This window comes from Leptodactylus fuscus, chromosome 3 (genome assembly GCF_031893055.1).
Source record: "Leptodactylus fuscus isolate aLepFus1 chromosome 3, aLepFus1.hap2, whole genome shotgun sequence".
In the NCBI taxonomy this organism is placed as follows: Eukaryota; Metazoa; Chordata; class Amphibia; order Anura; family Leptodactylidae; genus Leptodactylus; species Leptodactylus fuscus.
Window position 1 is genome coordinate 144,418,645 of NC_134267.1, and position 12,497 is coordinate 144,431,141.

A 12,497-nucleotide genomic window follows, 5' to 3' on the forward strand; every position below is an offset into this window, starting at 1 on the left:
TTAAGGACAGCACCCCTATATTTTATAAAGAGAAGTACCTATTGACCTGTGTCTTTTCATCCAAATTTAGGATTACTAGACTATCAATGTTACAGTTTCTTACATTTTCTCAAGTCTAAATATGCTAAACAACCTTTGTTCTTAAATTGTGCTTGAATTCTTCAGATAGTGGAATTTTATGTATGAACGACATTCTTTACATGTATTAGTTAGCGTTTTGTGAAAATCTGTTACTGGGAATCTATTGCCATCCACTGGTGGCTTTAGGGAAATCTTCATATGTGAAAACATTTCTTTTTTATTTAAAATTTTATATACAAATTTCAGTTTTAAAAGAACTGGTCAATAGATTCATGTTGATGTAGCCATGGGCAGCATAAAAAATACCATGTAGGAGCACATTTATCAGCTCTGTTGATTATAATGTCATTCGTAGTTCTAGACATATTTATGAGACTGTCGTACAGACCTTCATGAATATGGAATGCTTTTAGAAGCACTAAAATTCTGGTTCAAATATCCAGCTAAAAGCTGTCAAGCTTCTTCTCCATGAGACAAATATTTGGCGCAAAACATATAGCCAAAAAAAAACATTTAGAGAAAAAAACAGCTTGTATGCAGTAAGGTACAAATATTTGGCACACACATCAAAAAGCCTATCATTTCTGGTCGCAACCCCCTTTATGGACCCATGATAATACATGAGTGTGGTTACGGGGCAATAGGAAAATAATAGGTCAGTGAGCTAGCTATCAAAACATGACTGGCATACTAGCAAAGCACAGGTTCGTGTCCAACCTTAGATCCTTAAAGGGGTTGTCCCATCACAAGGATCCTATCTATACTGCTTGTTAATGTGAATGTAAGACTTTTCCTAAATACACTGCTTCAGCAAAACTGCTTTGTTTGTCCACTATCTTACTTTATTCAATTCATTGTTGACATAGCCCTTGACTTATCTGCTCAAAAGTCAAGTGATGTATCTGCTGCTCTCAGGGGGGAGGGAGGAGGGGCTAAGTGCACGGGAGCCAGCCTGTGTTTCTAGCTATTCCTGTGTCTACTCCATGTGACCTAGCTTCCTGCTATCAGATAGGGGAGAGGAGCTGCTTTCATTTCTGAACGTCTTCTGTTCTCCCAGTTATCAGGCTAGCTAATTCAATTGTGTTCATTATGGCAGAGACAGGCAGTCTCTGTATGTAACACAGAATGGAGTTGCTGTTGCCTGTACTTCATAGTCCAATATTGTGCATATAGTGTTTAAGGACCTTTGATGACATCACAGGCCCTTCAGCCGCCCCATAGGATCACGCTATGTGGTGGGCAGAGCTAAACGGCAGGTTGCATGTGAAACCCCACCCACCAAATGATGCAAGAAACCAGGAAGAAAGAAGATTTTACAGCAGTGAAGACTGGTGAGTATGCGATGTGGGAATGCCCCTTTAAGAAAGGCAGAGACGACAGATGCTATGCTTTACTGAGGAATCAGGTCATGGGCATATCTAGCAAAGTCTGGATCCCATAGCAAACATTCGACTTGCCCCCCTCCCCCTCCCACACACAGCATAGCGTTCCTCTTCTGGGCCCCACACAGTATAACACCCTATTTACAATAACTATAATGAACCAAAGTGGTCTTCATACAGTATGATGTCCCATAGCGACCTCACCACAAAGTATAATCTCCCATAGCAGCCCCTGCACAAAGTGTAATGTCCTATAGCACCCCTGCTCACAATATATCTTATAATGACCCCTCCATACAGTATAATGTTCCATAGCAGCGGTCATACAGTGTAATGTCTCACAGTGGCCCCTTCACACAGTATTATGTCCCATTGTGGCCCCTCCACACAGTATTATGTCCCTTACTGGCCCCTGCACACAGTATTATGTCCCTTAGTGCCCCTGCACACAGTATTATGTCCCTTAGTGCCCCTGCATACAGTATTATGTCCCTTAGTGGCCCCTGCACACAGTATTATGTCCCATTGTGGCCCCTCCACACAGTATTATGTCCCATTGTGGCCCCTCCACACAGTATTATGTCCCATCGTGGCCCAACAAATATTGCAAAAATTTCAGACTCAGCAGAACCAGAAATTTTTGGGGACACCACCCAAATTAAACCCAATTTAAAAAAATTTAAGTTTAAAGTTTTAAGTTTAAAAAAAATAAAATAAAAACAGCATAGTTGTAGGTGAATAGTCTCATGCCTCCTCTATCATATGGCTACGTTTATAGGATGAATATGCTATGAATTAACTTTTAAAGCAATTAATCACCCACAAACTATTATTATACTCTGGGGCCTTTTCAGACCCCAGAATATAATGATCGGATGCCCAGGGGAGGTGACAAACATAAAAACCAGTGTTACTCACCTCTCCTGTGCTCCACCACGCTCCTCCTCGCTGTTTTCGATCCTCTTCAATGATGTCACAGACATGTGTTACGCCGGCGTCATTATGCGTAGCGATGCTGGCCTGACCCAAGAGACATCTGTAACACCACTACAGAGGCCAAAGACAGCATGGAGTCAGGCCAGAGAGATGAGTAACTGGTTTTTATGTTCATTCACCTCCCCTGGGTCTCTGTCTGAAGAGACCCCAGAGTTAAATAAAAGCAGTATTTGTTGGGGTTTTCCCAATAACAAATAATCGAGTTGCTTGCCCAAAACCTTACTTACCGATTTCCTCTCATGGTCGTCTCACTTACTTTTCTTCTGTTCAGGGGTCCCTAGTGACGTGATAGGAGACACACGAGGCCAGGTTAGAACTGCTGCCCATAGAAGTCTATGGAGAGTGGAAGTTAAGAGGAGGGAGCAGTTACAGAATGATAGAATAGCGAATGGCAACAATTATCAACTGTTTGAAAGGGCCAAGACACCGTCATCATATAAAATGCTGTACTTAGGACAATGCTGCAATGTCCAGAATAACCACTACGAAAAGTGATGTGGCCCATTCAAGCAGCAGATCACTGGAGATGCAGGGAGTTGGACCTCGACTAAGGATAAACGTTTGTTTTACTAAATTGGAGCATCTGCTTAACTCCCATTTTATAAACTGTCTAGATATAGGGCACTTTCATAGGGAATGGAATGTCACATAACTGCATTTTATACATTAATCCCCACACAATTTACTGTTTTAACAATTTATACCTGTAATGTAATTCTTGATAGTGGCGGTTATGGGTGATATCTCAGATACTTGAAAGGGGTACAGCTTTAGTACCCACAACTGCAATTATCAAGAATACGGTGAGTGCCCGGCATGTAAACAATACTGGGACAGATTACATGCTCTGCAGTGGACCCCGCACAGTATGACATATTGTGTATTGTGCTCTGTCCTGTACAATCCAGACAGCTCCGCCCATACAAGAGTCTGATTATATCCTAGTGGGCTAAAGGAATTTTGATGACATCAAAGGCTCCACTTAATGTGCGCACAGAAAATAAACATTCCGATTATTAACAAATAGGTCACAAATAGAAACAAAATCCATCAGGCAAACAATAGGTCACTCAGCTAAAATACCAGGTTATAGTACTATATAGTACTATAGTACTATACTACTTTCCCAAAGCCCAGACTGGGTGGGGTCTGTATAAAAAGACTCAAAATGAGGGAAACCCTTTTGGATCCACAAATTCCAAACTTTGGAACCAAGGTACCTCAATGGAAAATACAATGTTTGTATCTTCAGTTAATGTTCATTTTAATATTACATGTAATTCTTTTGACGTTGATTCTCCACGATGTCTTTTTTAAAAAAAAAATAAATAAAAAAAATAAAATTCTTTTTCCTTACAGAATTTCTAAATGTAGGAGGTGCCCCATCAATCTGTAACTGGACTGTTTTTTAACTTTCATTTTCTTACGTAATTTGCTTTCTATCTATCCTCTAGCCCCTCTCTCTTTTATGGCCACTTTTCTGATACTTTTACTTCTCCCCGTGATAGTACCGTGACCGGAAGTGAGATCACTTGACTTCCCTTGACGTGTTTGAGCGCTCATTATTTTAACTACTCCAGATAGCAAAGCTTGGACTGACTTTGAGAGTCCTTACTTCTCACACAGTCCAGTAAGATTGTCTCAGCAATTTACCTAAAATGCTAATCTGTTTATAGCTCTTCTGGACATTTTACCCATGTATTAGAAAGCTGGGCACTGCACCTCTAGCCGCCGCTATTATGCTTGAAGACTGTCATTTGCTCACATTGGGACCAATGTTTTCTCGTATCTATATTCACAGCAGAATTTTGTTTGATTTCTTTTGAACTTTTTGGTTTTTCTGATTTTCAGTAGATCTTAGTTTTTTAGTATTGTACCTTTTTAACTGATGTTCACCACATTGCATATACCTTGGCTGTTTGTTGACTTACACTAGGTTAACATTAGCGTCCTGTCGAATCCTCCTTAGATGCCCTTTTAAGCCAGCAGGACTTTTCTTTCTGCCAATTTGAGTATAAAATCGTCGGAAAATGGGCAGACTACACTATAGTGTATGGGGTCCGTTGCTTTCCGTGGGTAACTGTTTTTTTTAGGTGGACAGGGTTTCCAGCCTTCAGGTCCTCATGCAGACTTGAAGGATGGAAACTAAGCGCTAGTTTGAACCTAGCTGTTACATGGACACATACAGATGTATGCCCAAACAATGAGGGCATAGTATGTACTCACATATCTTCATATCCAAATTCAGGTTTATGTTAATTCATATAAATGCATAAATGGCATCATTTCTGGGTACCAAATATGTAGTCCACCTTCAGCAGGGTGTGACATTGTTCTGAACCTAAAAGCTCTAGCTATTGAGTCACAAAGCAATATCTTTCCCAGCTTCAACTATCTCCACATCTCCCCTTTATTGAACTATCTCCTTTTACAGAACCAAATTTCTCTTAATGCAGCACTATGCTGTATGTTCCCCTGCCCATACAGGACTGATTGTCTTCCCCTCCATAACACATTTCCCCTCGCCTTTCATATCTTCTCTCCTCTCCATTACAACACCATTAGTTTATAAAGTACCTCTCCCCCCCCCCCCCCAAACACCACATTATGTCTCTTTTTCATACATCATCTCTCACAGATCGAGTCTTACCTGCAGCAGTTCTTATCACTCTCATCCACAGTATCGCTCCTCCACTGCAGCAAAACTCACCCCTCTCATCCTCAGTATCTCTCTAATGCTGAGTTGACACAGAGTTTTTTTGGACCGGATTTTGATGCGGCAGCCGCTTCAGAATCTGCCTCCAAAAAACGCCTCCCGTGGCTATCTGCGACTTGATGGCGGTGCAGTGACCCCTCATAGGCCCCCTTTACCACACTACTGTCTCCAGGTGTAGAGAACTGAATACTTACCTATTTCTCCTGCATATCACTGACGTGGCATGTGGCTGTGCACCTCTTTTAATGTCCTTTCGGCCATCTCTTGCGGTACCATAGTGGAGGTGACAGGGTAGCCAGGAGGACAATAGACAATAGGAGGACAATAGAAGAGGTGCACAGCCAGGCGTCACATCAGCTCTTTGCAGGAAAAAGTGAAAAGTATGAAATTCACCAGAATTGTGTGGCCTTAATAGTGTATGATGTACTATGAAGGGGGGGGGGCCTTACCTGTGGGGGGACTGTTACCTGTGTGTGTGTTTGGGGGGATGGGGACGACAACAAGGACACTATCTACCCATGTGTATTAACAATATGTTAACATCAGCCTTATGGCTGTCTTCAATGGGCTATAAGCGTAACTGCACATAAATGGCACAGCTCCATTTATACAGTCGCTGAATTACTTATGGCTGTTTGAAAACAACCACATATCTGCTCTGGCCTTGGCAAAAAAAAAAAACCAGTCTGACACCCTGCCTTAGAGAGTTGTAAATAGGCTTTATACAGTATAGTCCTTTTTCAAGGTTTAAACATCAAGCCAGTATCCTATTCTGCAGTTATGGGAGGCAAAGATCTTGAAACAGCTATCTGCGGATGGAAGCCTCATCCTTCTGGGAGACTTATACTGGCTTGGCTATATTTACAGATAATGCCATTAGGTTTCTTTGAAAACCAGGTGTTAATCTTAAGGAGCTACCTTCAAGTAGGTGGAACTAAGAGTAAGCTCCTCTTTTTCACCAATGAGGTCTTATTTGCATATTTCTTACCCTGGTTAATAAAGACAAAAGAAAGGCAGGGATACTATAGTCAGGAGCGACCTCTGCTGGCAAGAACTGATAGCACCGCACTTACAACATTTTTTTCTACTGTTGTTATTACTTATGGAGGTTTGAATAAAAGATTCAGTACAAAAATCCAGGCAACAAAACGAATATGGGATTCCAGCTATTGCGGATAGGAAAATACCTTAAATACCTATTCTTTCTGCTGCCCAGACATTGAGGGGTGCTGAGATTTCTTAATCTAGTACCCAAACCTGAGATACTGGTAGCACTGGACTGAATGAAATTGCATTAAGAATGGCTTCATTTAGTAGAATGGGCTAAGTGCTTCTTACGTACTGTAAGTGCAAATCAGCAGGAAAATTTTGCATGAGGAGTTTTATCTTTTTTGTGTTCAGGAAATAATATTGTCCAGATATTGGCAGAAACGTAGAAGGCTTCATGAGCTTTTTGTAGAATGTGTCTATGGGCCATGGCACAAGACAAATGGAACAGGATAACGCCATACTTTGTCACTGCTGCTCTTGCTACAAGGCAACCCCAATACAGAAACCCAATTGCATTAAAATAGTATGCAGTATTTGTCCTGACCTACAGTATCTCCCATAAAGTAAGGACTAGAAGTTAAATGGGCTCTATCATTTGGAAATCATGCTAGTAGATTTTGAAAAGACCCCCTCCCCCTTTTTTTTTTAACATATCGGTAAAACCTACAGTATCGGAATGAATCTCTCCGTGCACCCTGGGCGTTCTCCCAAGCCATCACACACCCCTTCTGCGTCATAACTCTATAACGCGCCCTCCACCGTAGCTGTCACTGCATCTCCATTGTCTGTAGTCTCGATCCTTGCTCTTTGAAATCGCTCCCTTCTGAGTGCTACTGCACATGCCCGAGTGCCATTTTCTTATGGATAATGGAAGAAAGAGCAATCAGGGGCATTATATAAGGGGGCAATTAATTTAATTAAGGTGGCACTTCTGCTTTATTAAGGCTAAGGTTACACATAGCAGGCCACAGCAAAGCAAAAAAAAAAAAAAAAAAGTGCAGCAAGAAAACCTGTGGCACTAATGCAAAGCATTTTTTCACAGCACTTTTCACAGTCAGGGCTCGTTCACATCTGCGCCGGCACTCCGTACTTGAGGTTTCCGTTTCCTGCCTAAAACAGGCAGGAGACGGAAACCTGCAGGAGTCTCTCTCACCCATTCATTTGAATGGGTGAGAGAGATGTCCGGCCGTGAGCGGCGGTGAGCGTTTTATGCTCTCCGCCGCGAAATCGGGTTTTATAATCCGGACACAGAGTCGGACATGCAGTACTCTGTGTCCGGATAAAAAAAATCCGGTTTCGCGGCGGAGAGCATAAAACGCTCACCGCCGCTCACGGCCGGACCCGGTCTGTGCTTTCCGTCTTCTGGCATGCAGAAGACGGAAAGCACAGAACGGAAAGAACGCAGGTGTGAACCTAGCTAAGTCTGTAGAGATTTCCTACTTCCATTATATTTATAAGGAAACTGCCAGGGTTTCCATAGGTATAATTGACATGCTGCGTTTTTCAAAACTGCAATGGTTTTGGAAATCACAGCATGTCCACTACGCATATTTTTCCACAATGCGTGGATAGGATTTGCTTTGTAGGACCTGTAAACCGTCATGTTTTTTTCCACTGTGTTTCTGACATACCAAAACCACAGTGCTTCCGCCATGTGGGTCCCTGTCCTTAAGGAGTTTTATAGTAGAAAGGATCAATGGTACCACACACTCAACTTAAAGGGGCTCTATCAGCAAAATCATGCTGATAGAGCCCTACATATGCGTGCATAGCCTTTAAAAAGGCTATTCAGGCACCGTAAAAGTTAAATCAAACTACCCCCCCCCGTTTTAAAATAATAACTTAAAAAAGAATGTTCTCTACTTACGGAACGTGCACCCTGGGCGGGCATTCAGGGTGTGTCTTCATCTTCTTCCCCTGACGTCTTCGGGTCCCGTCCTCCTCCGGCGCTTGCTCGCGGACACTGATAAAAAAAAAAATAGCCCGGGCGCATGCGCAGTAGCCGTAGTAGAAGCCGCGTGCTACTGCGCATGCGCCCGGGCTATTTTTTTTTTAATCAGTGTCCGCGAGCAAGCGCCGGAGGAGGACGGGACCCGAAGACGTCAGAGGAAGAAGAGGCGGGGAAGAAGAAGACGGCGCACCCTGAATGCCCGCCCAGGGTGCACATTCCGTAAGTAGAGAACATTTAATGGCGTTATCACTGTAATAATTATTCAACTTTTGAATAAATAATCACATTTTCTTGAACGCTAGTGTGTGCAGCAGCATCTATCCTTAAGGAGTTTTATAGCTCATTTTTATTGATGATCTATCCTCAGAAGTGAATCCCCAGCTGTATGAAGGGGCCTGTTTATATCACACACTGTCTATATGGGTAAAAAATATGCAAATCTAATCTCCTGGATGGAATTAGGAGAACAGAGTGCACTCTGTACACCACCCTATAGAGGGCGGCATCCTTAACATCATGAACGACTCAGTTATAAAGTCTTTTAATCATAATTGATTAAAATACTTTATAACTGAGTCGTTCATGATGTTAAGGATGCCGCCCTCTATAGGGTGGTGTACAGAGTGCACTCTGTTCTCCTAATTACATCCTGGAGAATAGATTTGCATATTTTTTACCCATAATCCCTAGCGGAGCAGGAATGACTTGTAAGTCTCCGTACTGCCTATGTAGGCAAACACTCTCCCTAATGTGGACGAGTGCCCCAATACACTGTCTATAGTGACCCTGTGATGTAATTCCAGCCTTGTCACATACATGTGTATGAGACCAGGCTGTAGTTACATTACATGGCCGCTATGAAATGAATGACACTGTGGAAACAGAGAAGGCGTCACAGTGCTTACACTGAAACCACAATTCATTCAAACAGCTGGGTCCTGGATATTGGCGGTAGCGTTATAACAGGTGTGTAGGTGAGGACAATGTGGGTCAGGTGTCTGGAAAAATAAGGAGCCAAAGCTGTCTGTCTGCAAACTTTACAGAGATTGAAAGAAGTGGTCATGGCAGAACAAATGGAATGGAAGTGTGAACGATTAGTCAGAGATGTCACTATATGTTACTACCTTGTATTTACGTAAATCATCTGTAGAGCTGCTACCTACCACTATACATTCACCGTATAGTGATAATATTGTTATACTTAAATTAGGAACCCACTTGGACATGTTTGCCCCCCTGTGCTGAACCTCTAGCTACACCTCTGGGCAACCCTGGTTAATATGGCAGAGGGTGGTATTACTTCTCAAACTGCTCTCCCTGGATAGGGAATAGGCTGTTAAACCTCCTAATAAGAAACATGCCCTTCTCTCAGCTCTCCACCCTAATTTCTAAATCTAATCTCACCTCCCACACGCTTGAACCAATCCCCATTTTATCCCGAGCTCACTTATAGAGGACCTTTCACCACCTGGGGCACATGCGGTTTTATATAGTGCTAGAAAGCAAACCGTGCGCTGAATTCAGCGCACTGTTGGCTTTCGCGATCTGTGCTCCCGGTGAAGAGCTATCAATGCTGGTACTATCAGCAAGGCGTTTCTGACAGTCAGTCAGGAACTCCTTCCTCACAGCAGCACCTATCGCACTGTACTGCAAAAATGGTGAAGACCGCCCCCCCTCCATTGACAAGTACTATCAGGAGGGGAGGGGGTGTTCCTCACTGCTCTCCTTGATCTCTCCTCCGCCTTTGACAGTGAACCATTCCCTCTTGTTAGAAACGCTCTTAGGGAGCATTCACACGGAGTAACGCGGCACGCAATTTGGCGCGTTTGCGCCGCGTGTTATACGGACCGTTTGCCGCGGCATTAACGCGACGGCAAACACGGTCCGTATAACACGCGGCGCAAACGCGCCAAATTGCGTGCCGCATTACTCCGTGTGAATGCTCCCTAATCCCTTGACATCAGACTTGGCCCTTTCCTGGATCTCCTCATACCAACTGCACATTCAGCATCTCCCACTCGCACACCACCTCCTCCACACACCCTGCCTTCTGTAGGGACCCCTCCTATTCTCCACCTACACCCTCAGGCAACACATAGAAATCTTGTGCTTTTCAAAGCTATTGCTACACTGACATAACTCAACTGTCTCTTTCTGGACCAGACATTACCTCTCTGTTGTACAGAGTCTAGCAGCCATAGTCTCCTTTCTCAAACTCAACATGGAGAAAACAGTTCATAATCTACATCCCACCTTGCACAGCCCTATCTATCAAAGATAATGGAACCACACTTACCCCAGTCCCACTGCTTTGGGATAACATTGGACTCTCACCTATCCTTCAAGCTGCACATCCAAACCTTTAACACTTCCAACTCAAGAACATCCATTGGAATATACTATTCCTCACCCCTGAGGAATTCAGAACACTAACCATGGCATACAAAGCCTCAATATATCTGAACCAATCTACTGCTATCTGCCCACATGTAACCTATGAGCCTCCAAAAACTTTCTACTCCACCCTTCACACAATGGTCTCCAAGATTTCTCCTGTGAATCAGCCCATACTCTGGAACTCACTACCATGACACATAAGACTGCCCCCCTCCTTTTTTTTGTGTATATAATTTTTTTCCTGACTTTGTCTTATATTGTTTTATTTCTGTATTATATTGTTGTCATATTTGTGGATCAATGCAGACTTATCTGTCTTATTGTTCTTCTTTATTGATAAAAACCATTAAACAATTAAAAAACAAAACAAAACACAACACTGCCCCATCCTCCCAAATCAGAAGCTTCAAGAAGGCCCTGACCTATTCAGGAAGGCCTACAACCCCCAATAACACTACTGCCACCACATCACCATGTGAACAGCTTCTACCCTCACCTCTCTATTCCTCTTCCCTCATAGATTGTAAGCCTTTGAAGACAGGACCCTCATCCCACTGTGCCAGTTGGTCACTGTTAGTCTTGTATACTGTATGTAAACCTTCAAATGTACAGCACCATGGAATATAACATGTACAAGGCGTTAATAGTACTCCAACAATAAACATAGAACAGATCATCAAGTATACAGCACCACAGATATCTATACGGATACTAATATTTTACAGTAAGAGGAACTGTTTTTTATCTATTAGAATGTTAACATGCTGTGGGTGGCTCAGATTGGAAACGGCAAAATTGCAGTACTCACATTTCAGTTTAACAGGGGAAAAACACCCAGTGGTAACAAAATTGCACAATAGTTTCAGATAAGCAATATACTATATAAGCAAATTTAGAGGACCTTTCACCAAGCAATCATTCAAAATAGTCCTAGGCTAAGTTCACACTGTTTTTTGGTCCAGAACCTGAGGCCGCCTCAGGTTCCGGACCAAAATACAGGTAACTGCAACCGGTGCAGTGAATTGGCATCCAGTCGCGCACTCCTCTCTGGATTAGGTCCAAATGAATAGGCCTAGTCAGCATGGAGTGTCTTCAGGCGGATGTCATGAGGCAAATCTGCCTGAAAGAGTGAGCATCTCACTTGCTTCTTTTTCCAGGAGTCGGAAAAAGAAACTGACTAACTCCCATTGAATTCAACGAGTCATCTTTGAGGTGGATACGGCCTCAAAATCCTGACCAAAAAAAACGTGTATGAACTTACCCTTAGCATCTCATACATTAATTAAGCTGTCAGGTAGGAGAAGGCAGGGGTGTGCAAGTCAGCAGTGGACAGAGTTCAGAATCAGGCCCCTTGCCTGCTTGTGCCCACCTGACAAAACCATAACTATCAGCACTTCCTATCCAATGAAGAGTTCAAAGAGAGAAAAGATTAAAAATTAAAAAAGGCAACCATGCTGGAATAAGTGGAGCAAAGTGCTAGGAATAGCGAGACGTTCCCTATAAGGTGCATTCCCGTGGAGGTAAATGTCACAAATATTGGCGCAAATCCACGTCAGGTTCTACACAGAAAAAACCCTTCCCATAGAACTCTATGATTCCACGCTGCCGCACCATTTACCTCCATGTGAATGCACCCTGAAAGGAGTTCCTTTTATGTGGTACATTGAGTCCAATCTGCAGGCCACAAGACACAATAAAGAGAAAATTGATAGTTTGGTAACCAAAGCTTCAGAACACATATAATATACATTTAATAGGAATGTAGCACCAATTTTATTTAAAACCCGATAATGAACTAGATTACCTTGTGTGAAACTTTGTCAGTCTAGGTTCACACCTGCACCTGTATTCTGTTCGGGTTTTCTGTCCCCAAACCTGCTTAAAAAATGAAGAATGAAAAGTCCTGCAAGCCGGACTATTCTCT